Source organism: Salvelinus alpinus, chromosome 3 (genome assembly GCF_045679555.1).
Source record: "Salvelinus alpinus chromosome 3, SLU_Salpinus.1, whole genome shotgun sequence".
Classification (NCBI taxonomy): domain Eukaryota; kingdom Metazoa; phylum Chordata; class Actinopteri; order Salmoniformes; family Salmonidae; genus Salvelinus; species Salvelinus alpinus.
In genome coordinates this window covers 52,063,784-52,088,873 of record NC_092088.1, presented here as the reverse complement: position 1 = coordinate 52,088,873, position 25,090 = coordinate 52,063,784, and the positions used below count along the sequence as shown (strand labels likewise).

General features: G+C 42.9%; 1 protein-coding gene across 4 annotated transcripts in view; it reads right to left on the bottom strand.

Moving 5' to 3' along the window:
• ctbp2a (C-terminal binding protein 2a) overlaps window positions 1-25,090 on the bottom strand; it is a 136,677-nt gene that overhangs the window by 53,574 nt on the left and 58,013 nt on the right. The window lies entirely within an intron of this gene.

The window sequence follows — 25,090 nt, the reverse complement described above, 5'->3', positions numbered from 1 at the left end:
TGGGTTTGTAGATCTAATCATACAGTAACACGAAGCAAAGACACTGTCGACAAACCAATGATGAAGGATCCCTACCCCTGAGTATACACAGGACATTAATGGGATAGTTCACTCACTCATCTTTGCACGCTCCTTGGAGCACAGTGCCTCGACAAATGGATCCCCACGCTGCGGCCAGGTCCCAGCCTGGTGTGTTGTTGAGTCCCAAGGTGTGTACAGTCGTGGCCAAAAGTTTTGAGAATGACACAAATATTAATTTTCACAAGATCTGCTGCTTCAGTTTGTATGATGGCAATTTGCATATACTCCAGAATGTTATGAAGAGTGATCAGATTAATTGCAATTAATTGCAAAGTCCCTCTTTACCATGCAAATGAACTGAATCCCCCAAAAACATTTCCACTGCATTTCAGCCCTGCCACAAAAGGACCAGCTGACATCATGTCAGTGATTATCTCGCGTGTTGACGAAAACATGGATTGCCGTCACAGTTTGTAATTTTGGTGAACTCTCCCTTTTGAAACACTGTGACATTCAAATGCAAATACTTGTGGAGGCACATACACTATTATTTGAGAGAAGACACAAAAGTGAGCCACTTGTACAAACCCAGTATTATACATTACAAGTGGAAGGTGAAACAAAATAAATCAATACAAAGCAGAAATACCTCAGTCGCCACACAATATTTCTCGGTACACCTTGGCAATGTAATTACTTGCCATACGAACAGTATAGGTCTTCCTATTCATAAGGGGCTTGGTGTCCTTGGTTGTTGCATGCTTGACATCTGTGAAAGAGGCTACCCACACAGATGCCTATGTTTAATAAGCCCCCTACATCTCACTGTCAGTCAAATCCTAGCTCTCTGCCTCGATATTAATAATGCATCTCAGTCAGACAGAGGCAGGGATGGAGGGTGTGTACTGTATCTGTATGTCGTGTGTGTGTGTGTGTGTGTGTGTGTGTGTGTGTGTGTGTGTGTGTGTGTGTGTGTGAGAAAGCTCACATGCTATGAGCTCATTTGTACTCAGTACATGTGTGACCCTAGATCTGCTCTGAGCCTTTGACCCTGTTCAAGGCAACTCCTTTCCTTGTCTTCTGACATGCTACAGCGACTTCGCTAATGTCCCATTACATTTAGACACGCCACTGCTGTAGCCAGCCTTGTTCTGACATGAATACATGAAACAAGGACTAGACATGAATACTGACTTGAAATAAAAAATAACTGCTTTACATGCTGACCTCACTGCTCGCGTCTCCCATCTCCTCATTGGTTTTTAGAAGCATATACCCACGTGGGTGATTGAAAGCAGAACTGAGGTCCACACTCCAGTCCAGTTGGTGCTGGTAATGCACCTTAAAGTTGGTTGCCAACCGCCATATAAAGTCCACAGAAGAAGAAGACGATGACTGAAGGAGAGATTACTAGAAACTAACTAAGTATCCAATTATATCTGTGGATTAATTGTCGAGAACACACAATTTTGTGTAACTCAAAATGGGTAAAAATGTTACAAATATCCAGGACAAAAAGGACCTTGTGCATTTCAGGTAAAATAACAACCTAATGTTTATATCCCTGGACAAATTAGCTAGCAACAGCACGCTAGCTAGCTAAATGTCCATGAATGTTTCATGTGTTTCGACCTGTCCCCAAATTAATATAGTTAGTTCAGAGTTCATTTTGATATTTCATGGTGTTCTGGTGTGGATGGACAAAATCAACAGACGTACGTGCGTGCCCAGTGTAGTCAGCATGTTCACTCATTATTAAAATGTTAAACACACATTGACATATGGATGAGCTGGGGCAGTAGGCAAACTGTAAGGGAGGGATTCAATTACACAGGACAGATTGACCTCAACGCATTGAATGTAGCTATGCGACTCGGATAGCAATACTATGACTGCCTTGTGACTGATCAGATTGTAACAGGGCATGTGGATACTCATGCTAAATGTGGTTGGTCTTACCTACAGTCATATCATATTACTTACTATGGTATTATGGTTTCAACAACATCTCTCCAAGATTCATGCACTGCTCAGAGGAGGGCAGTTTACGATGCAGAAACGGAACAAAAACAGAAACTAAAGCCGATGGTAATGATTTCCTCGGAGTCAACCCTGTTACAACTGTCAGATCCTGCATCCCACACTGCTCATCTATCCGCGGTCAATCTCCCATTAGCCCCTCCTCCTTCCAGCCCAGACACAGCTCTGTTAAAACAGCCTACTGTTTTCTCTTTGCAGTAGATTTGTCTTTCCGAGAACTAATTTCCACATCTTGAAGGCAACCACACATACAAACTAGCTCCCACAAATACTGTAGAATGGACACACTAGCACACACGCACACGCACACACACAAACGCACACACACACTCCTCCTACCCTGGGATTTGTGAGATTATGGACCCCAGATTAGTTATTCTCCTTCTCCCCCAACATACAGTCCTCTATGACCATCTCCATAAGCCCACAAAGGGGCTGTGGGGCTTGGCTGGAAGCCTGGAACACAACCGGGGGGGGGGGGGGGGGGGTGAGTTCATAGCCTGACTGGATGCCAGGAGCAGGGGGTTGGAAGTATCAGGGGCTTAGGCTGTGCTCACAGTCTGGGTAAAAGGCTCCCCTACTGGGGAAGAATACGTCAGGATACTTCTCCTGTTCTCTATCTCTCTAAAAATGTTATCATGGCCGATGACACAAATACCCCTCACCTCTCCACTGCAATAGCCAACTAATGGTTTACCATCTGGTGTAAATGTGATGCCATGCATTACCCAGGCAGTTGCTGCAAATTGGAAGTAAATGTTAAGTGACCCACTAACATTGTTAGAGGTTTTGAAACATTTTACAACAAACATTTGTGGTGATTATTTTCAGGTACATGTATGTGAAAAGAACCACATTCCCCATCCAGTTTGTACCATCACCTTCACCCTACATCACTTAGGTCTGACTAAATATTGTGGCACTGTGTTCTGGAGTGCTACCCAGCAGCCGTAGAAGTAGCAAAGCCAGAGCATGCTGGGTACACAGATGGGGAAGACAGACGAGACTAGGGGGCGGGGGAAGGGGCGATCCAGTGTTGGGGAGGTGGGGTGGAGGGCGATGTCGGGCAACAAGCCGCTGCAGCTGGGCCAAGAATAAGATGATGCAGTCCTACGCAGATGACAACTGATGTCTGACAGCAGACGTTTCTAACCATCTCCTCATTAAACCCGTTACACTCATACCCGTATACAGGTTCAAAATGGCAGATTTGGACATTGATAAGCGCCTAAATTGGAACGCAGTGGCTGTACAGTAACATGCTATATATGACATCAGAGCTAAGGGTCTCCGCTACACAGCTCTGTATGGGTTTTGAGTGACAGTCGTTCTTGTTGCGCTCGGTGCTCATATTCAGAAGTTGCCCCCATCCCTCCCACCAATTAGGCAACTTTAGCTAATTGTTTGTTGTCTGAGAGGGAAATGCTGTCAATAACGAGGAATGTATTTTGAAAGATGAGATGAACCAAAACACCCGTGAGTCCAAATGTGCACTTCACATTTCCATATCTTAAAACTTGTAATATACAGTGTTAACATTTATGATCATTATGTTTGATGTACAGCTACAAGATGATATGGGGTTATACCCTGGGTTGTCCTGAACAGAATGAGCCTGTTTGTTGTATTGTGTAGAAAATTGGCTATGGACCATGCATCTGAATGCACTCATGACTTAATTCTATGCGCACCAAAATTTGTATCTGCTTCTCTGAATTGCCTTGTGAAAGCCTAACACTGTAAGAACGTATTTGACCATTTATACTAAACAAAAATATAAACACAACATGCAACATTTCACAGATTGTACTGAGTTTCAGGTAATATAAGGAAATCAATCAATATTAATTAATTAATTAGGCCCTAATCTATGGATTTCACATGACTGGGCAGGGGCGCAGCCATGGGTGGGCCTGGTAGGGCATAGGCTCACCCACTGGGGAGCCAGGCCCAGCAAAATTATTTTCCCCCCACAAAAGGGCTTTATTACAGACAGAAATCCGCCTCAGTTTCTTCAGCTGTCCAGGTGGCTGGTCTCAGACGATCCCGCAGGTGAAGAAGCCGGAAGTGCAAGTCCTGGGCTGGCGTGGTTACACGTGGTCTGCGGTTGTGAGGCCAGTTGGACGTACTGCCAAAATCTCTATAACAACGTTGGAGGTGGCATAGGGTAGAGAAATTAACATTCAATTCTCTGGCAACAACTCTGGTGGACATTCCTGTTGTCAGCATGCAAATTGCACACTCCCTCAAAACTTGAGGCATTGTGTTGTGTGACAAAACTGCACATTTTAGAGTGGTCTTTTATTGTCCCCAGCACAAGATACACCTGTGTAATGACCATGCTGTTTAATCAGATTCTTGATATGCCACACCTGTCAGGTGGATGGATTATCTTGGCAAAGGAGAAATGCTCACTAACAGGGATGTAAACACATTTTAGAGAAATAAGATTTTTGTGCATATTGAACATTTCTGGGATCTGTTATTTCAGCTCATGAAACATGGGAGCAGCACTTTACATGTAGCATTTATATTTGTGTTCAGTATAGCTAGTCATGTTATGGAACAACCTTTCAAATTATGCCTACCTGACCCAGATGTTTACTGACACCGGCCATATTCAACGGGTGTTGAGCGTTCGTAAAATTCATCAGTTATTCTGCGCTCTGGCACACTCAGACCTGAATGGTCTGAAATCGGAGTAGATAGCCAGGGTGAATTTACGAACGTGCCCGTAGTCTAATCACTTTCCCATATTCTGCAGTTGCCATGGCACCCTAGCAGCAGCGTAAGCAGAGAGCTCCTATAAATATGTAGCTACATATATAAATATTTTTAATTGTTTTTTTTATCAGCTGTTTTGTTTTTGATAACATTGAGTTTTTTTGCATATGTCTGGTGGTTTTGACCCACAGATTTGCAGATGAACTGGCAGGTCAACTCTTTTTGGCATGTCTAGCTAGCTAGCTGGCTTATTGTTTTTGATCGAATGATGCATCTGGATACTGTACCAGGTTTATTTTTTTTACCCCTTTTTCTCCGCAATTTCGTGGTATCCAATTGAGGTGTTACAGCTGCAACTCCCATACGGACTCGGGAGAGGCGAAGGGAAAACCCTTCCCTAACATCGCTGGGCCAAATGTGCGCCGCCCCATGGGTCTCCCGGTTGCTGCTGATTGCAACAGAGCCTGGACTCAAACCAGGATCTCTAGTGGCACAGCTAGCACTGCGATGCAGTGCCTTATACCACTGTGCCACTCGGGAGGCCTGTACCAGCTTTTTTGTTTCACCTGGCTGCAGGTTCCTGATCTTTTGAAAACATAAATTGAAGAGTCACCTGAAGCTTGAGATGACTGGGAGATGCAGTAAAGGAATGAGGTGCTGAGGCAGAGGGCTCGTAATGAAGACAACTGGCTACTACTCTGAACAGTGTGTGGTGAGATTTCTGGCGCCCAGAGCTGCTGAGGCATCACCCAAGTGGGTGCCATAGATATAGACCAATTCCCACGAGTGTAAGGGGTTGAAGGTCAATTCTGTAACTTTCATTTCTAGTCAGAAGTGCAGCCCCTTCACTTCTTGTAAACCGAGTGGGTGGGTCTTAGTGAAGGCTTTTTGTTTTGATTCCTGGCTAATGTCTTTAAATGTGTGTGTCCTTGAGTTACCACCTGGGAAATTAAATGAAACCACCTTTCAGTCTACATACTCTTTGGACACGAATCAGACTGAAAACTAAAACACTTACTGTTTTCTTCCGTGGTAAGGAATTACTCTTCAGGACCTTTAATGATGTAATCAATAGTCAGCTAATAAACAGAGATTATATCGACACGGTTACTCTTAGAACAGAAATGCGGTTAGTTTGGTCTCATTTGGAAAGCCGAGCGATGGAACACCCAATCCCACTGTCATTATGGTCCACGGCTGTGTCATACTTACAAAGACCAATCTTGTTTTCATTCATCAAGATTGACTTTGATTTCTATTTTGTGCTTCAGTTCTGGTAATAGATTCAAGCAGTTGGTTTGTTTACCTTGCCAAGCTTGTTCTAATGAAGGAAATAAAATGTGCACACGGAACATTTCTTACTTCAGAATTGCTCCCCCCGCCACCCCCACAACTACTCATTCAAGTACTTTGCAAGCAATGGTGTGTGGAATTATTTACATAGCATGATAGATACATTGTATGAAATGCTTTGGACTATCAAGTAGACCAGAACTGCATTACATCACCAATGTACATCATGTCCATAAAGGCCATGTACTGTATGACCCATGGCCTACTTCACATAGTTATACATCGCATGTTAAAAAACTGACTGACCTATGCACAATGTGTGAAGTACATGAAAAAGCATAATTCACCACACAGTTAGATTCAGGGCTGCAGAATAGGCCCATTATACAGTGCTTTCAAAAACAATTGACTTTTTTCACATATTGTGCTACAGCCTGAATTTATAATGGATTAAATGTAGTTTTATTGTCACTGGGCTATACACAATACCCCATAATGTCAAAGTGGAATTATGTTTGTAATTTTTACAAATTCATTACAAATCAAAAGCTTAAATGTCTTGAGTCAATAAGTATTCAACCACTTATTGCAAGCCTCAAGTTCAGGAGTAAAAACATGCTTAACATGTCACATAATAAGTTGCACAATAATAGTGTTTAACATGACTACCTCATCTCTGTACCCCACACATACAGGTAATTGTAAGGTCCCTCAGCCGAGCAGGGAATTTCAAACACAGATTCAACCACAAAGACCAGGGAGGTTTTCCAATACCTTGCGAAGAAGGGCATCTATTGGCAGACACCCAGCCACTACAAAGATACAGGCATCCTTCCTAACGAAGTAGCCGGAGAGGAAGGAAACCATTCAGGGATGTCACCATGAGGCCAATGGTTACTTTAAAACAGTTACAGAATTTAATGGCTGTGACAGGAGAAAACTGAGGATGGATCAACAACATTGTAGTTACTCCACAATACTAGTGAAAAGAAGGAAGGAAGCCTGTACAGAATACAAATATTCCAAAACATGCATCTTGTTTTTAACAAGGCACTAAAGTAATACTGACAAAAATGTGTTGTTTGGGGCAAATCCAATACAAGACATTACGGAGTACCACTTGCCATATTTCTAAGCAAATTGGTGGCTGCATCATTTTATGGGTATGCTTGTAATTGTGAAGGACTGGGGAGATTTTCAGGATAAAAAAAAAACAGAATGAAGCTAAGCACAGGCAAAATCATAGAGGGAAACCTGGTTCAGCCTGCTTTCCACCAGACACAGAGTTGAATTTACCTTTCAGAAGGACAATAACTTCAAACAAAAGGCAAAATATACACTGGAGTTGCTTACCAAGATGTCATTGAATGTTCCTGAGTGGCCGAGTTAGATTTTCAGGTAGATTTAAGTGAAAACTCTATGGCAAGACCCAAAAATGGTTGTCTAGCAATGATCAACAACCAATTTGACAGAGCTTGAAAAATTTAAGGGCAAATGTTGCACAATCCAGGGGTGGAAAGCTCTTAGAGACTTACCCAGAAAGACTCACAGCTGTAATCGCTGCCAAAGGTACTTCTAAATAATAATGACTCGTGTGAATACCTATGTAAATTTGATATTTCTGTATTTCATTTTCAATAAATGTACAAACATTTCTAAAAACGTGTTTTCAATTTGTCATTATGGGGCAGTGTGTGTAGATGGGTGAGAGAAAAATCTATGTAATCCAATTTGAATTCAGGCTGTAACAACAAAATGTGGAATAAGTCAAGGGGTATGAATACTTTCTGAAGGCACTGTATCTGATAGAATGACCTAACGGTTTGTAAACAGAGGAAACCCTGCTGTTGCCAAATCATCCAATGGCCATGAAGCAAAACACCAATAGCACAGTTATATATGTTCATTATATCAACCAATAAAGTGAGTTGAAACCCATATGCTTCTGTAAAAGACATGCTGGAAAAGCATTTCCCAGGGTGGAGGGTTTGTGGCTTGGACAGGCCAGGGATACACACATGTGGCTCTCATTTCTGACTGGAGGAGAGCGATGCATTATGGGGGTTAGAACAATTTTTTTGTTTTTTAAGGAACTTAGTCCGGCTTTCAACTTACTCCTGAAAGTTGAAATAGTAAAATGCACAAGGTGCAATTTTGAAAATGGGTAGTGCATCAGCAGTTTCCTCTTGTCGTGTCAGTCACTGCAGACCTTAGAGAGCTATTTTGAACTTGTCATGAATGCCGAGCCCAAATGAAATTTTATTAGTCACATAGGCCGAATACAATAGGTGTAGACATTACAGTGAAATGCTTAATTACAAGCCCTTAACCAACAATGCAGTTTAAAGAATAAAAATAAGAAATACAAGTAACAAGTAATTAAAGAGCAGCAGTAAAATAATAATAGCGAGACTATATAGAGTGGGGTACCGGTACAGATTCAATGTGCGGGGGCAACGGTTAGTTGAGGTAAAATGTACATGTAGGTAGGTGTTCAGGAGTCTTATGGCTTGGGGGTAGAAGCTGTTTAGAAGCCTCTTGGACCTACACTTGGCGCTCTGGTACCGCTTGCCGTGCGGTAGCAGAGAGAACAGTCTATTACTAGAGTGGCTAGAGTCTTTGACAATTTTTAAGGCCTTCCTCTATACCAGGCGGTGTCAGAGGTCCTGGATGGCAGGAAGCTTGGCCACAGTGATGTACTGGACCGTTCGCACTACCCTCTGTAGTGCCTTGCGGTCAGAAGCTGAGCAGTTGCCATACCAAGCAGTGATGCAACCAGTCAGGATGCTCTCGATAGAACCATTTGAGGATCTGAGGACCCATGACAAATCTTTTCAGTCTCCTGAGGGGGAATAGGTTTTGTCGTGCCCTCTTTACGACTGTCTTGGTGTGCTTGGACCATGACAGTTTATTGGTGATGTGGACACCAAGGAACTTGAAGCTCTCAACCTGCTCCACTGCAGCCCCGTCTATGAGAATGGGGGCGTGCTCGTTCCTCTTTTACCTGTATTCCACAACCATCTCCTTCGTCTTGATCACTAAGAGGGAGAGGTTGTTGTCCTGGCATCACACAGCCAGGTCTCTGACCTCCAAACTATAGGCTGTCTCGACGTTGTCGGTAATCAGGCCTACCACTATTGTCATCGGCAAACTTAATGATGGTGTTGGAGTCGTGCCTGGCCGTGCAGTCATGAGTGAACAGGGAGTACAGGAGGAGACTGAGCATGCACCCCTGAGGGGCCCCTGTGTTGAGGATCAGCGTGGCAAATGTGTTGTTACCTACCCTTACCACCTGGGGCGGCACGTCAGGAAGTCCAGGATCCAGTTGCAGAGGGAGGTGTTTAGTCCCAGGGTCCTCAACTTATTGATGAGCTTTGAGGGCACTATGGTGTTGAACGCTGAGCTGTAGTCAATGAATAGCATTCTCAAATAGGTGCTCCTTTGTGACCTTGTGAATGTTGACCTGTTCAAAAGCTCTTACTCACATTGGCTGCGGAGAGCGTGATCACACAGTCTTCCGGAACTGCTGGTGCTCTCATGCATGTTTCAGTGTTATTTGCCTCGAAGTGAGCATAGAAGTAGTTTAGCTCATCTGGTAGGCTCGTGTGACTGGGCAGCTCTCGGCTGTGCTTCCCTTTGTAGTCCGTAATGGTTTGCAAGCCCTGCCACATCCGACGAGCGTCAGAGCTGGTGTAGTACGATTCGATCTTAGTCCTGTATTGACGCTTTGCCTGTTTGTCGTTCGTCGGAGGGCATAACGGGATTTCTTATAAGCTTCCGGGTTAGAGTCCCACTCCTTGAAAGTGTCAGCTCTAACCTTTAGCTCAGTGCGGATGCTGCCTGTAATCCATAGATTCTAGTTGGGGTATGTACGTATGGTCACTGTGGGGACGACATCATCGATGCACTTATTGATGAAGACAATGACTGATGTGATGTACTCCTCAATGCCATCGGAGGAATCCCGGAACATATTCCAGTCTGTGCTAGCAAAACAGTCTAGTATTATTTTTCTTTCTTTCTTTTTTCATATTATTTTTTATTTTTATCTTATTTATTTATTTATTATTATTATTTTTTTTTTTTGTAATTATTATTTTTTTTTTGTGGGGGTTGGATCAGCTTAATCTTGCGGAAAGAATGTTGCTTCCAATGTAATTGTCTGCATCATTTCCAATCCCCCATATTTTTTTGGGTAAATATATATATCCATACACGCATGCATACATATACACATATATACATACACATACCTATATAGACATACATACTTTTTTAAAGAATATACCTTTATTATTATTCCCCGCACCCTACCACCGATCCCCCAATTGGAGTAAACTAATAAACACTTCTGCTTTTACCTTCAATTTATACATCTTATACCCATCTTACAGACACAGTCCACTTTACAATAGTTCTCTCTTATTTGTTCTTAGTCCTTCCTCTATTTCTGTTGTCCATCCAATTTTATTTCCACTTGTAACTGTGCTATTTCACAAAAGCTCCGTACCTATACACATTTCACAGATCCCGTATGCCCTACATTGTTTATCTTGTTATTAGTCCCACCCTTCAGTTCCACTCAACCCCTCCCATCTATCTTCCAACATCATCCATTTCGGATTTTTATTTGCCATATATTTTTCAACTGTGCTGTGATGCTTCACAAAAGACTTGAACCTTCCTATTCTCATAGCTTCTATAGATTGTAAATTAAAAATAAACATTTTTGCTAAAATAATTATTATATTATTGATTGATTGACTATGGCTTTTCAAATCCCCCAGTATTGCTATCTGTAGCGTTAGTTTTAGGCAAATGTTGCAATTCTTCAGCCATTCCTGGACCTGTGACCAAAAACGAGCTACATATGGACAATACCAAAATAAATGATCTAATGACTCTGCCTCCTCACAACAGAATCTGCAGAGCTGGGAAGATTGTATACCCCATATATATAACATTCTATTAGTTGCAAGAATTTTGTACAGTAATTTAAATTGAAAAATTCGAAGTTTTGAATCCGGCGTTGTTTTGCGTATCAATTCATAAACCATGTGCCATGGAATGGGTACATCGAAAATCTCTTCCCAACTATTTTGCAATTTATATGGCACAGCTGTCAGTTTTTTGGTCCTTAAATGAAATTGGTATATGTTTTTATTTATCACACTTTTCTTTAACCATTTATGTTCTTTAATACAGGGCCGACATACAAGTTCCTTACTTTTTTCCCCTTCTACTTGCCTCTTCCATTTTTGTGGTAATGCTGCAATTAATTGGTTGTAATTTTGGGTAGAGCAGACATTTCCATATGTCTGTGTTAGCTGCATGTGTGACATAACTCCACCAGTCCTATTTATGACATCATTCACAAAAATTATACCTTTTTTAAACATGTCTTCAATAAATACAGTTTTTTTATCAATTACTATATTTGAATTTAACCACAATATTTGTTGTACTATTTGTTCCGTCCTTTCAGGTGGATTAAACTGAAATTGCAACCAACTTTCTAAGGCTTGTTTAAAAAATAAGGATATTTTGGAGATTATTTCCTTTTCAAACAACCGAAAGTGAGCAGGTGTAATCTGAATAAAGGGGAAAAGGCCCTTCTTGAATATAGGATGAGACATTCGTACCAATTTACTAGAGAACCAGTTTGGATTTAAGTATAACTTTTGTATGACTGATGCCTTTAGTGAGAGGTCTAATGCTTTAATATTTAATAATTTCTGCCCTCCGAATTCATATTCGTTATATAAATAGGCCCTTTTAATTTTATCTGGCTTGCCGTTCCAAATAAAATTGAATATTTTTTGTTCATATAATTTAAAAAGCAGGTCACTAGGTGTAGGCAAAACCATAAGCAAATAGGTAAACTGTGATTTAACTAAAGAGTTAATCAGGGTGATTTTTCCACAAATAGACAGGTATTTTCCTTTCCATGGTAGCAAGATCTTATCTATTTTTGCTAACTTTCTATAAAAATTTATTGGAGTGAGATCATTTCTTTCTTTTGGGATTTTTATACCGAGTATGTCCACATCTCCGTCAGACCATTTAATTGGTAAACTACATGGCAATATAAAATGTGTATTTTTTAGTGATCCAATACGTAATATGGTACATTTATCATAATTTGGTTTTAATCCAGAGAGGATAGCAAAGGTATCTAGATCCTCTATGAGGCCCTGGAGAGACTCTAGTTGTGGTTTTAAAAGAAAACATGAATCATCAGCATACAATGACACCTTAGTTTTTAAGCCACGGATTTCTAATCCCTTAATATTAATGTTTGATCTAATTTTAACAGCTAACATTTCGATGGCAATAATAAATAGATATGCCGATAGTGGACAACCTTGTTTTACTCCTCTAGATAGTTTAAAACTTTCTGAGATGTAGCCATTATTTACTATTTTACACCTAGGGTTACTATACATAATTTTAACCCATTTTATAAGAGATTCCCCAAAATTGAAATATTCTAGGCATTTATATATAAACTCCAGTCGTACTTTATCAAAAGCCTTTTCAAAATCAGCTATGAAAACCAGGCCTGGTGTCCCCGATATTTCATAGTGTTCTATTGTTTCCAGTACTTGCCTTATATTATCTCCAATGTATCGTCCATGTAAGAAACCTGTCTGATTAGGATGAATAATATCTGACAAAACTTTTTTTATTCTATGCGCCAAGCATTTTGCTAGGATTTTTGCATCACAACACTGAAGTGTAAGAGGTCTCCAATTTTTTAATTGGACTGGATCTTTATATATACCACTTGGGTCCTGTTTCAGTAATAACGATATCAGACCTTCTTGTTGCGTGTCTGATAATCTACCATTTATATAGGAGTGGTTAAAACAAGCTAATAATGGTCCTTTGAGTATATCAAAAAAAGTTTTGTATACTTCCACTGGTATGCCATCCAGCCCTGGAGTTTTCCCATCTTTAAAGGCCCCAATTGCATCAAGCAGTTCCTCCTCTGTAATTTGGCCTTCACATGAGTCTTTCTGTACAGATGTTAATTTTACATTATTAATAGGAAAAAAATCCATACAATTAGTTTCAGTTAGTGGAGATGGAGGAGCCTGAAACGAAAACATATTCTTAAAGTACTTTACTTCCTCTTTCAAAATATCTTTTGGTGAATCATGCGTGACTCCATCATTTGTAACAAGTTTTAATACATTTTTTTTGGTAGCATTTCTATATTGAAGATTGAAAAAGAATTTGGTGCATTTTTCCCCATATTCCATCCAGTTCGCTTTATTTTTATAATATATTACACTGGATCTTTCTTGAATAAGTTCCTCCATTTCTTTTTGTTTTTCCTCTAACTTATTCTGTGCCTCTGTGGTACCGTTTTTATTGCTATCTAACTGTACTGTTAGTCCTTCAATTTCCTTTGTTAATATGGACTCTTTTGATCTAAATTGTTTTTGTTTTATAGATGAGTACTGAATTGCATGGCCTCTAAAGGCACACTTAAAAGTGTCCCATACAATAAGGGGATCTGCTGTACCTATGTTATGTCTGAAAAAGTCAGTTATAAAGTCTTCTGTCCTAGTTCTAAACAATTTATCATCTAGTAGACTTTGATTAAATTTCCAATATCCTCGCCCACGTGGAAATTCTGTAAGAGAAATATATATGCTAATTATGTGATGATCCGACCGCATTCTATCCCCTATCAACACTTTTTTAACTTTTGGTGCCAGAGAGAATGGTATAAGAAAGTAGTCAAGACGACTAGCTTGATTCAGCCTCCGCCATGTATATCTCACTAAATCAGGGTATTTAAGTCTCCATATATCCACTAATTCCAATATATCCATGACATTCATGATTTCCTTAAGTGCCTGAGGGTGATGGTTTGTAGTGTGATTTCCTTTCCGGTCTATAGAGGTATTTAAGACCGTATTAAAATCTCCCACTATAATAATAGAGTCTAGTGTTGCTTGTAGAGTTGATAAATTCTTATATATATTTTCAAAGAAGCTTGGATCATCATTATTCGGACCGTATAGGTTAACCAGCCATATTTGTTTATTGTCCAATAACATATTTAAAATAATCCATCTACCTTGAGGATCTGTTTGGACAATTTGCACATTTGGATCAAAATTATTGTTAATTAAGACCATCACCCCTTTTGAATTTCTTTGCCCATGGGAGAAATATATTTTGCCCCCCCAGTTCTTTTTCCACAAAACTTCATCTAAAACTGTTGAATGGGTTTCCTGTAAACAATAGATATTATAATCCTTCTCTTTTAGCCAGGTAAATACTGATCGTCTTTTCTTATTATCTGCTAAGCCATTACAATTGTAACTGGCTATACTTATTTCACCACTTACCATAATGAGACACACCTTTCAGTCTTTTAATCAGAATATATTTTTGTAAACGTACTATTAAAAAGTAACATAATGATTGAGTGTCTATATAGTTGTACCATGATATTTGCATTTCTACTAAGTAAACCTCCAATTGGTCCCTACTATTCCACCCGCTAAAAGCCCTCCTCAACCCGAGTTGGGTTGTCATCCCAATGCCCGGCAGACCACCCTAAACCCCCTGTATCCCATAGCCCTGAACCGACTGGGATCCATCCTTTGAAAAGAGCATACAGTGCCATTTACCGGATTGTAGTAGATCAATTGCCATATGCATTTCCATTGCCCTCACCTCTTTTTGTATTATATATAGCTGTGGATCATCCTCTATTGTCCCTAACATCTTTTACTTCTTCCTTCGCAACAGTTGTGGGATACACACATACACTCACACACACACACTCAGCCCTTACCCCCACACAACCATAAGCTCACTTTATCAACAATTGCACCATCCCAGAGCCCAACTCAAGATGGGTCATGATTTACAAATGTTACTGCAGTTGCAGCTGCATGAGAAGGCCTGCAAGACCGCGCAAAATAATGAGCAAAAATTTAGAGATTTATTTACCATTGTCACATCCTAGATAATGGTGGTCAAATGTACACCTTAGTCCTGAAACACCCACAATACGGCCACCCGTCACGACCATGTCCCCACGCATCTCCATGCAGTCCGACTTTGATTTTGTGCCGCCAGGGCCACAATAATATACCCCCTCTCTGAATGTCCGAGTGTGACCCCCTCCCCATGGGTTACTGCAGCTAGTGTTGCCAGCACTGCCACTGCCTGGGTGGGGGCACCCCACCGGAATCCCCACCGGCTAGGTACAAGGTCGTCAAGGTTCTCATTAGCAGCTTTGAGAATTTCCTTGTATATTATGCTCTCCCTTTAGGGGGCTTTGGCTTTGCAGGACCAACCCTGCCAAGCAGGCTCAGAATCTTGAGGGGGCAGTACTGCTCTTGGTCTCTGACCTCATTTTAGCTGCATACAGACCGCTTACAGCGAGCACATAAAACAGTTAGGGACTTCTCCTTAGTATCTGGGTCATTCAGGTGGGTGTCTAGGGTATAGGGCCATGGACCGTACCATTAAAATAGGATAATAAATAATTAGATATAATTAATTAAAAAATAAAAATAAATGTAGTTCTCCATGATAGGACAATAAATAAATAACAGTCCTGTATCTTAGCATCTACTTCATCTGACCACTTTTTTTGTTATCTAGTGCTTCCTGCTTTAATTTTTTCTTCCTATCAGGAATCAGGGGGATGGAATTATGGTCAGATTTGCCAAATGGAGGGCGAGGGAGAGCTTTGTATGCGTCTCTGTGTGTGGAGTAAAGGTGGTCCATAGTTTTTTCCCCTCTGGTTGCACATTTAACATGCTGATAGAAATGTGGTAAAACGGATTTAAGTTTCCCTGCATTAAAGTCCCTGGCTACTAGGAGCGCCGCCTCTGGGTGAGCGCTTCCTGTTTGCTTATGGCGGAATACAGATCATTCAATGCCATCTTAGTGCAGCCTCTGACTGTGTTGTTATGTAAACAGCTACAAAGAATACTCTCTCGGTAGGTAATGTGGTCTGCAGCTTATCATGAGATACTCTACCTCAGGCGAACAATAGCTCGAGACTTCTTTAGATATCGTGCACCAGCTGTTATTTACAAAAATATATAGTCCGCCGCCCCTGGTCTTACCAGATGCCGCTGTTCTATCCTGCCGGTACAGAATATAACCAGCCAGCTGTATGTTCACAGTGTCGTCATTCAGCCAAGACTCCATGAAGCATAAGATAGTTCAGTTTTGAATGTCCCGTTGGTAGTTTAATCTTGCGCATAAGTCATCGATTCTATTATCCGAAGATCGCACGTTTGCTAGCAGAATGGAAGGAAGTGGGGGTTAATTCGTTCGCCAAAGAATTCTCAGAAAGTTGCCCGCCCTCTGGCACCTTTTTCTCTGCATCCTCTTCACGCAAATCATGGGGATCTGGGCCTCTTCCCGAGAAAGCAGTATATCGTCCGCGTCGGGCTCGTCAGACTCGTTAAAGGAAAAAAACGATTCTGCCAGTCCGTGGTGAGTAATTGCAGTCCTGATCTCCAGAAGTTATATTCGGTCATAAGAGACGGTAGCGGAAACATTATTTACAAAATTAGTAAAAAAAAAAAGAAAATGTGTAAAATTTTGGGAAATTAGCTTTAAAACTGCTAAATAGTCTCTGCACCTCATGACAAAATGTGTAGAATATTTTATTTATTTCACCTTTATTTAACCAGGTAGGCTAGTTAAGAACAAGTTCATTTACAACAGCGACATGGCCAAGAATAAAGCAAAGCAGTTCGACACATAAAACAACACAGAGTTGCACATGGAATAAACAAACATACAGTCAATAATACTGTAGAAAAAGTCTATATACAATGTGTGTAAATGAGGTAAGATAAGGCATATAAGGCAATAAATAATTACAATATACCAATAAAACACTGGAGTGATTGATGTGCAGAAGTTGAATGTGCAAGTAAAGCTACTGGGGTGCAAAGGAGCAAGATACATAAATAAATACAGAAAGGGGATGAGGTAGTTGGATGGGCTATTTACAGATGGGCTATGTACAGGTGCAGTGATCTGCTCTGACAGCTGGTGCTTAAAGCTAGTGAGGGAGATATGGGTCTCCAGCTTCAGTGATTTTTGCAGTTTGTTCCAGTCATTGGCAGCAGAGAACTGGAATGTAAGGTGACCAAAGGAGAAATTGGCTTTGGGAGTGACCAGTGAGATATACCTGCTGGAGCACGTGTTACGGGTGGGTGCTGCTATGGTGACCAGTGAGCTGAGGAAAGGCGGGGCTTTACCTAGCAAAGACTTGTAGATGACCTGGAGCCAGTGGGTTTGGCGACAAATATGAAGCAAGGGCCAGCCAACGAGAGCGTACAGATCGCAGTGGTGGGTTGTATATGGGGCTTTGGTGACTAAATGGATGGCACTGTGATAGACTGCATCCAATTTGCTGAGTAGAGTGTTGGAGGCTATTTTGTAAATGACATCGCCAAAGTCGAGGATCGGTAGGATGGTCAGTTTTATGAGGGTATGTTTGGCAGCATGAGTGAAGGAGGCTTTATTGCGAAATAGGAAGCCAAATCTAGATTTAATTTTGGATTGGAGATGCTTAATGTGAGTCTGCAAGGAGAGTTTACAGTCTAACCAGACACCTAGGTATTTGTAGTTGTCCACACATTCTAAGTCAGAACCGTCCAGAGTAGTGATGCTGGACGGGCGGCAGGTGCGGGCAGCGATCGGTTGAAGAGCATGCATTTAGTTTTACGTGCATTTAAGAGCAGTTGGAAGACATGGAAGGAGAGTTGTATGGCATTGAAGCTCGTCTGGAGGTTAGTTAACACAGTTTCCAAAGAAGGGCCAGAAGTACAGTCGTGGCCAAAAGATTTGAGAATGACACAAAAATTAATTTCCACAAAGTTTGCTGCTTCAGTGTCTTTAGATATTTTGGTCAGGTGTTACTATGGAATAGTAAAGTATAATAACAAGCATTTCATAAGTGTCAAAGGCTTTTTTTGACAATTACATGAAGTTGATGCAAAGAGTCAATATTTGCAGTGTCTTCTTTTTCAAGACCTCTGCAATCCGCCCTGGCATGCTGTCAATTAACTTCTGGGCCACATCCTGACTGATGATAACCCATTCTTGCATAATCAATGCTTGGAGTTTGTCAGAATTTGTGGGGTTTTGTTTGTCCACCAGCCTCTTGAGGATTGACCACAGGTTCTCAATGGGATTAAGGTCTGGGGAGTTTCCTGGCCATGGACCCAAAATATCGATGTTTTGTTCCCCGAGCCACTTAGTTATCACTTTTGCCTTATGGCAAGGTGCTCCATCATGCTGGAAAAGGCATTGTTCGTCACCAAACTGTTCCTGGATGGTTGGGAGAAGTTGCTCTCGGAGGATGTGTTGGTACCATTCTTTATTCATGGCTGTGTTCTTAGGCAAAATTGTGAGTGAGCCCACTCCCTTGGCTGAGAAGCAACCCCACACATGAATGGTCTCAGGATGCTTTACTGTTGGCATGACACAGGACTGATGGTAGCGCTCACCTTGTCTTCTCCGGACAAGCTTTTTTGCAGATGCCCCAAACAATGGGAAAGGGGATTCATCCGAGAAAATGACTTTACCCCAGTCCTCAGCAGTCCAATCCCTGTACCTTTTTGCAGAATATCAGTCTGTCCCTGATGTTTTTCCTGGAGAGAAGTGGCTTCTTTGCTGCCCTTCTTGACACCAGGCCATCCTCCAAAAGTCTTCGCCTCACTGTGCGTGCAGATGCACTCACACCTGCCTGTTGCCATTCCTGAGCAGACTCTGTACTGATGGTGCCCCGATCCCGCAGCTGAATCAACTTGAGGAGACGGTCCTGGCGCTTACTGGACTTTCTTGGGCGCCCTGAAGCCTTCGTCACAACAATTGAACCGCTCTCCTTGAAGTTCTTGATGATCTGATAAATGGTTGATTTAGGTGCAATCTTACTGGCAGCAATATCCTTGCCTGTGAAGCCCTTTTTGTGCAAAGCAATGATGACGACACGTGTTTCCTGCAGGTAACCATGATTGACAGAGGAAGAACAATGATTCCAAGCACCACCCTCCTTTTGAAGCTTCCAGTCTGTTATTCGAACTCAATCAGCATGACAGAGTGATCTCCAGCCTTGTCCTCGTCAACACTCACACCTGTGTTAACGAGAGAATCACTGGCATGATGTCAGCTGGTCCTTTTGTGGCAGGGCTGAAATGCAGTGGACATGTTTTTTGGGGATTCAGTTCATTTGCATGGCAAAAAGGGACTTTGCAGTTAATTGCAATTCATCTGATCACTCGTCATAACATTCTGGAGTATATGCAAATTGCCATCATACAAACTGAGGCAGCAGACTTCGTGAAAATTAATATTTGTGTCACTCAAAACTTATGGCCACGAATGTATACAGAATGGTGTCATCTGTGTAGAGGTGTATCAGAGAATCACCAGCAGCAAGAGCAACATCATTGATGTATACAGAGAAGAGAGTCGGACCGAGAATTGAAGCCTGTGTCACCCCCATAGAGACTGCCAGAGGTCCGGACAATGATATCATAACCACCAATGATGAGACATTACTGTGCAGCCGTATTCATCGACCTGGCCAAGGCTTTCGACTCTGTCAATCACCACATTCTTATCGGCAGACTCAACAGCCTTGGTTTCTCAAATGACTGCCTCGCCTGGTTCACCAACTACACTGAACTCTCTGATAGAGTTCAGTGTGCACCCATGACCAGCTCTGAAACCAGATTGCATAGTGGAAAAGGTATGGTGGGATTTGAAATGGTCAGTGATCTGTTTAACTTGGCTTTCGAAGACCTTAGAAAGGCAGGGTAAGACAGATATAGGTCTGTAGCAGGTTGGGTCGAGAGTGTCTCCCCCATTGAAGAGGGGGGGGGTGTTCGTGACAGCTTTCCAATCTTTGGGAATCTCAGATGATACAAAAAGAGGTTGAACAGGCTTGTAATAGGGGTTGCAACAATTTGGCAAATAATTTTAGAAAGAGTGTCCAGATTGTCTAGCCCAGCTGATTTGTAGGGGTCCATATTTTGCAGCTCTTTCAGAACATCAGCTATCTGGATTTGGGTGAAGGAGAAATGGGGGAGGCTTGGGCGAGTTGCTGTGGGGGGTGCAGGGCAGTTTACCGGGGTAGGGATAGCCAGGTGCAAAGCATGGCCAGCCGTAGAAAAATGCTCATTGAAATTCTCAATTATAGTGGATTTATCAGTGGTGACAATGTTTCCTAGCCTCAGTGCAGTGGGCAGCTGGGAGGAAGTACTCTTATTCTCCACGGACTTTACAGTGTCCCAGAACTTTTTTGAGTTTGTGCTACAGGATGCAAATTTCTGTTTGAAAAAGCTAGCCTTAGCTTGTGTATATTGGTTACTAACTTCCCTGGAAAGTTTCATATCACGGGTTCTATTCGATGATAATGCAGTACACCACCAGATGTTTTTGTGCTGGTCAAGGGCAGTCAGGTCTGGAGTGAACCAAGGGCTTCATCTGTTCCTGGTTCTACATTTTTTGAATGGTGTATGCTTATTTAAGATGGTGAGGAAGGCACTTTTAAAGAATAACCAGGCATCCTCTACTGACGGGATGAGGTCAATATCCTTCCACGATACCCGGAATTGAGTGGATTGCATGAAATAAACTTCTCAAATAGTGCAGTACTGCAGTGCTTGTTTCATTTGCCTTTCATGCACAAGCACACGCTTACGAATAAGCATACACTCACACATGCATGTGTGTCTTTGATGAGCTAAACTTTTTTTGTGGAAAGGTACTACACCACGCACAGACCCCCTCACGTACTAGTGGCCTCCCGAGTGGTGCAGTGGTCTAAGGCACTGCATCTCAGTGCTAGCTGTGCCACTAGAGATTCTGGGTTAGAGTCCAGGTTCTGTCGCAGCCGGCCACGACCGGGAGACGCATGGGGCGGCGCACAATTGGCCCAGCATCGTCTGGGTTAGGGGAGGGTTTGGCCAGCTTGGATGTCCTTGTCCCATCGCGCACTAGCGACTCCAGTGGCGGGCTGGGAGCAGTGAACGCTAACACGGTCGCCAGGTGTACAGTGTTTCCTCCGACACATTGGTGCGGCTGGCTTCCGGGTTAAGTTGTGTCAAGAAACGGGGAAGGACTGCCCGTTCCATGATCTCGCCATCACGGTTGACAACTCCATTGTGTCCTCCTCCCAGAGTGCTAAGAACCTTGGCGTGATCCTGGACAACACCCTGTCGTTCTCAACTAACATCAAGGCGGTGACCCGTTCCTGTAGGTTCATGCTCTACAACATTCGCAGAGTACGACCCTGCCTCACGCAGGAAGCGGCGCAGGTCCTAATCCAGGCACTTGTCATCTCCCGTCTGGATTACTGCAACTCGCTGTTGGCTGGGCTCCCTGCCTGTGCCATTAAACCCCTACAACTCATCCAGAACGCCGCAGCCCGTCTGGTGTTCAACTTTCCCAAGTTCTCTCACGTCACCCCGCTCCTCCGCTCTCTCCACTGGCTTCCAGTTGAAGCTCGCATCCGTTACAAGACCATGGTGCTTGCCTACGGAGCTGTGAGGGGAACGGCACCTCCGTACCTTCAGGCTCTGATCAGGCCCTACACCCAAACAAGGGCACTGCGTTCATCCACCTCTGGCCTGCTCGCCTCCCTACCTCTGAGGAAGTACAGTTCCCGCTCAGCCCAGTCAAAACTGTTCGCTGCTCTGGCACCCCAATGGTGGAACAAACTCCCTCACGACGCCAGGTCAGCGGAGTCAATCACCACCTTCCGGAGACACCTGAAACCCCACCTCTTTAAGGAATACCTAGGATAGGATAAAGTAATCCTTCTAACCCCCCCCCTTAAAAGAGTTAGATGCACTATTGTAAAGTGGTTGTTCCACTGGATATCATAAGGTGAATGCACCAATTTGTAAGTCGCTCTGGATAAGAGCGTCTGCTAAATTACTTAAATGTAAATGTAAATGTAAGAAGCAGTGCAGCTTGGTTGGGTTTCGAAGGACGCACGGCTCTCAACCTTCGCCTCTCCAGAGTCCGTACGGGAGTTGCAGCGATGAGACAAGACTGTAACTAACAATTGGGGAGAAAAAGGGGTACTCAACGTCATCGAGATTTGTCAAGTTTTCTTGTAGGCCTATTTGGCAGGGAAACTGTGAAGCCAGCTATATAGCCTATTTCCGTTTGAGTCTTATTAAAGAACGTGAAACAATTTTCATTAAATCATGCATTGCTTTTCTTTATATGTCCTAAAATGAATGTGTTCATATGGGCAGAATATTATTTAATAGGTTATAGCATACCGAATTGTTATCAGTTATGAAAATAAATCATTTAAAATGGGGGGAAAAATTGATCTGGTAAAAGGCCGACATTTCAATTAAAAAGACTGGATGGATGGCTTCAATAGTCCAGAAATCAAATTGCAAGTCATTCATATGCTAATAATCAAAATATTCTGCTTAAAAAGATCTTACACTGCTACCTTCAACATGCATTATTCTCAGAGGAGCAGAACAATCAATGGAACCCAAATGTATCCTTTCTGTGTGTAGAAAAAATATCCTGGCACATGAAGGCTACACCTACAAACGGGAACGACAGGCCACAAATAAGTCCTCCTGGAAGTGAACCGTATATGATGCTTCGAATGCCGAGGTCGCATAACCCACACTGGAGGGGTTATCTCCAAGTTATCTGGAGAACACAACCATAACAACGCTCGGATTCGGATCCAAAAAAGTGATGAATGGCCTGAAGGAGAGAAGCCTGCGGACCCAGGATGAAACGGACCAATTTTCCAACATTTTCCTGTTTTTTTTTATGGTAAGGTATGCGTTTTCTTTCTACGAAATGTATTGGTACGTCATTGTATTTAAACTTCAAAGTACTTAGGAGTGAGTGGTCTGCACACAGGCAGCTTGAGATAATTTGGTTGACAGTTTTGGTTGCCTAGTGATGGACTTTAGCCCATTCAGTGGCGGTTCTAAACTATCTCCAGAGAAGGTTACGTGGGGGAATTTAAAAAGGCATAGTGTACCGTTTCAGACAAACAAACATGCTGTAGCTGATGTGCTTTCAAGGCACCACACTTTATATACCCAGATGAACAACTTTTATTTTAGGCCATGACCATATTTGTAGTCATACATGATTTAATGAAACGCAGTCAAAGTACCCATGTAATAGACTCATGAACACAATCGTGCAATAGTTAACACATTGTTTCACATTCTTTAATAACAGACTCAAACACATTCAATCGCATACGGCTGGCTTCACAGCTTCCCTGGGAAACGCGATGTATTGTAGCCTCACGCGGATTAAAGAGTAGCGGAGAAGGGGCTTGCTTCTGCTGCACTGTTCGTGGTAAAATATTACGCGTTGTGGCGGTGCTTCGCTCACGGCTCTCATGAAACAAAAAATGACTGTCAGAGCCTAGCGCTGAGAGCCGCTCACCCTCTCTTTCTCTTGCCCTCACACACACACACACACACACACACACACACACACACACACACACACACACACACACACACACACACACACACACACACACACACACACACACACACACACACACACACACACACACACACACACACACACACACACACACACACACACATAATCCCTTTATTACAAATTCCCTACTCAGCAGCAAGCAGCAATCTGGAAACATCAAACTAGATTTTAAGAGTCTCTCACTAACCCACTTCCAACCTCCTACACCCCCTCTCTCCCCCTTCCCTCCCTCCCTCCCTCCCTCCCTCTCTCTCTCTCCCCCTTCCCTCCCTCCCTCTCTCTCTCTCCCCCTTCCCTCCCTCCCTCTCTCTCCCCCTTCCCTCCCTCCCTCCCTCTCTCTCCCCCTTCCCTCCCTCCCTCTCTCTCTCTCTCCCTTCCCTCCCTCCCTCTCTCTCTCTCTCCCTCCCTCCCTCTCTCTCTCCCCCTTCCCTCCCTCCCTCCCTCTCTCTCTCCTTGGCCAGGCCTGAGGCTCCTTACCCACTCTCCCAGGCCCTGTAAGACAACCATCAAAGCTGTGGTTTGGAGGACTGGCAGGTCCGTTGGTCCCACGGGTCTCTCTCTCTCACACACACACGCACGGAAGCACACACAATAAAGGCAGTTAAAGACAGGGCAGGGCAGGCTGAGGCTCTGGAAGGCTACAGTACAGTAAGGGGGGTGGAGGTGGTGTGTATGTATAATATAGCTGTTTCAGTATACATAACCATGAATACTGGTTCCTGTCAGTGAGAGAGTGTGTGTGGATGTTCCTCCAAAGGTTCAGCCAGTAACCCAATCACCAGCCTGAATAACCCTGATGGAGGTACTACAAGTCCCTATCACATGAGGTGGAAAAGTATCAAAACTTCCTTCCAATCCCGCACACATACTATCCTAGGAACAGATACTCCCTCTGGCTTTCCCGTGAAGTTGTGACATTGGCCTGGATAACTCTGGCTGGATTGAGTCATTCCTCGTGACAGTCAGGCCCTGTTGTAACTAACCATCTCTCTCGTCGACTTGTAGTGTTGGGGTTAACGTGGAGGGAGGCAGATAGAAGGTAGAGTGAGTGATGTGATGAGTCATCACAGTGACGCATGACGATGACAGAGGGTTACGCCATTAAGTAGGTTAACTCAGTCCGTCTCTACATTTTGACGAAGTTATAGGGTTTAAGTCCATGATGGATTTGATATACATGCACGCAGGGTACATGCACGCACACACCCACACACAAAGACGAGTTCATTTGATCAGCCAAAGATGATATCTGCTGACATGATCTCAGTACAAGTGATTGATCCAGCCAGGGTGACTGATATTGTCCCTCTGATGCAAATAGAACAGGAGCCAGCCCAGGTCCATTCATACACTGTGACTCTATCAAGGGTGGCCATGTCCATTCTAACACAGTGCTGACAGCAGGCTTTACTGCTAACCTCTGCTGATGGATGGCCCACAGATAACAGAGTGGTGGTGGGGGGGGGGGGGGGGAGTGAGAGAGCGATAC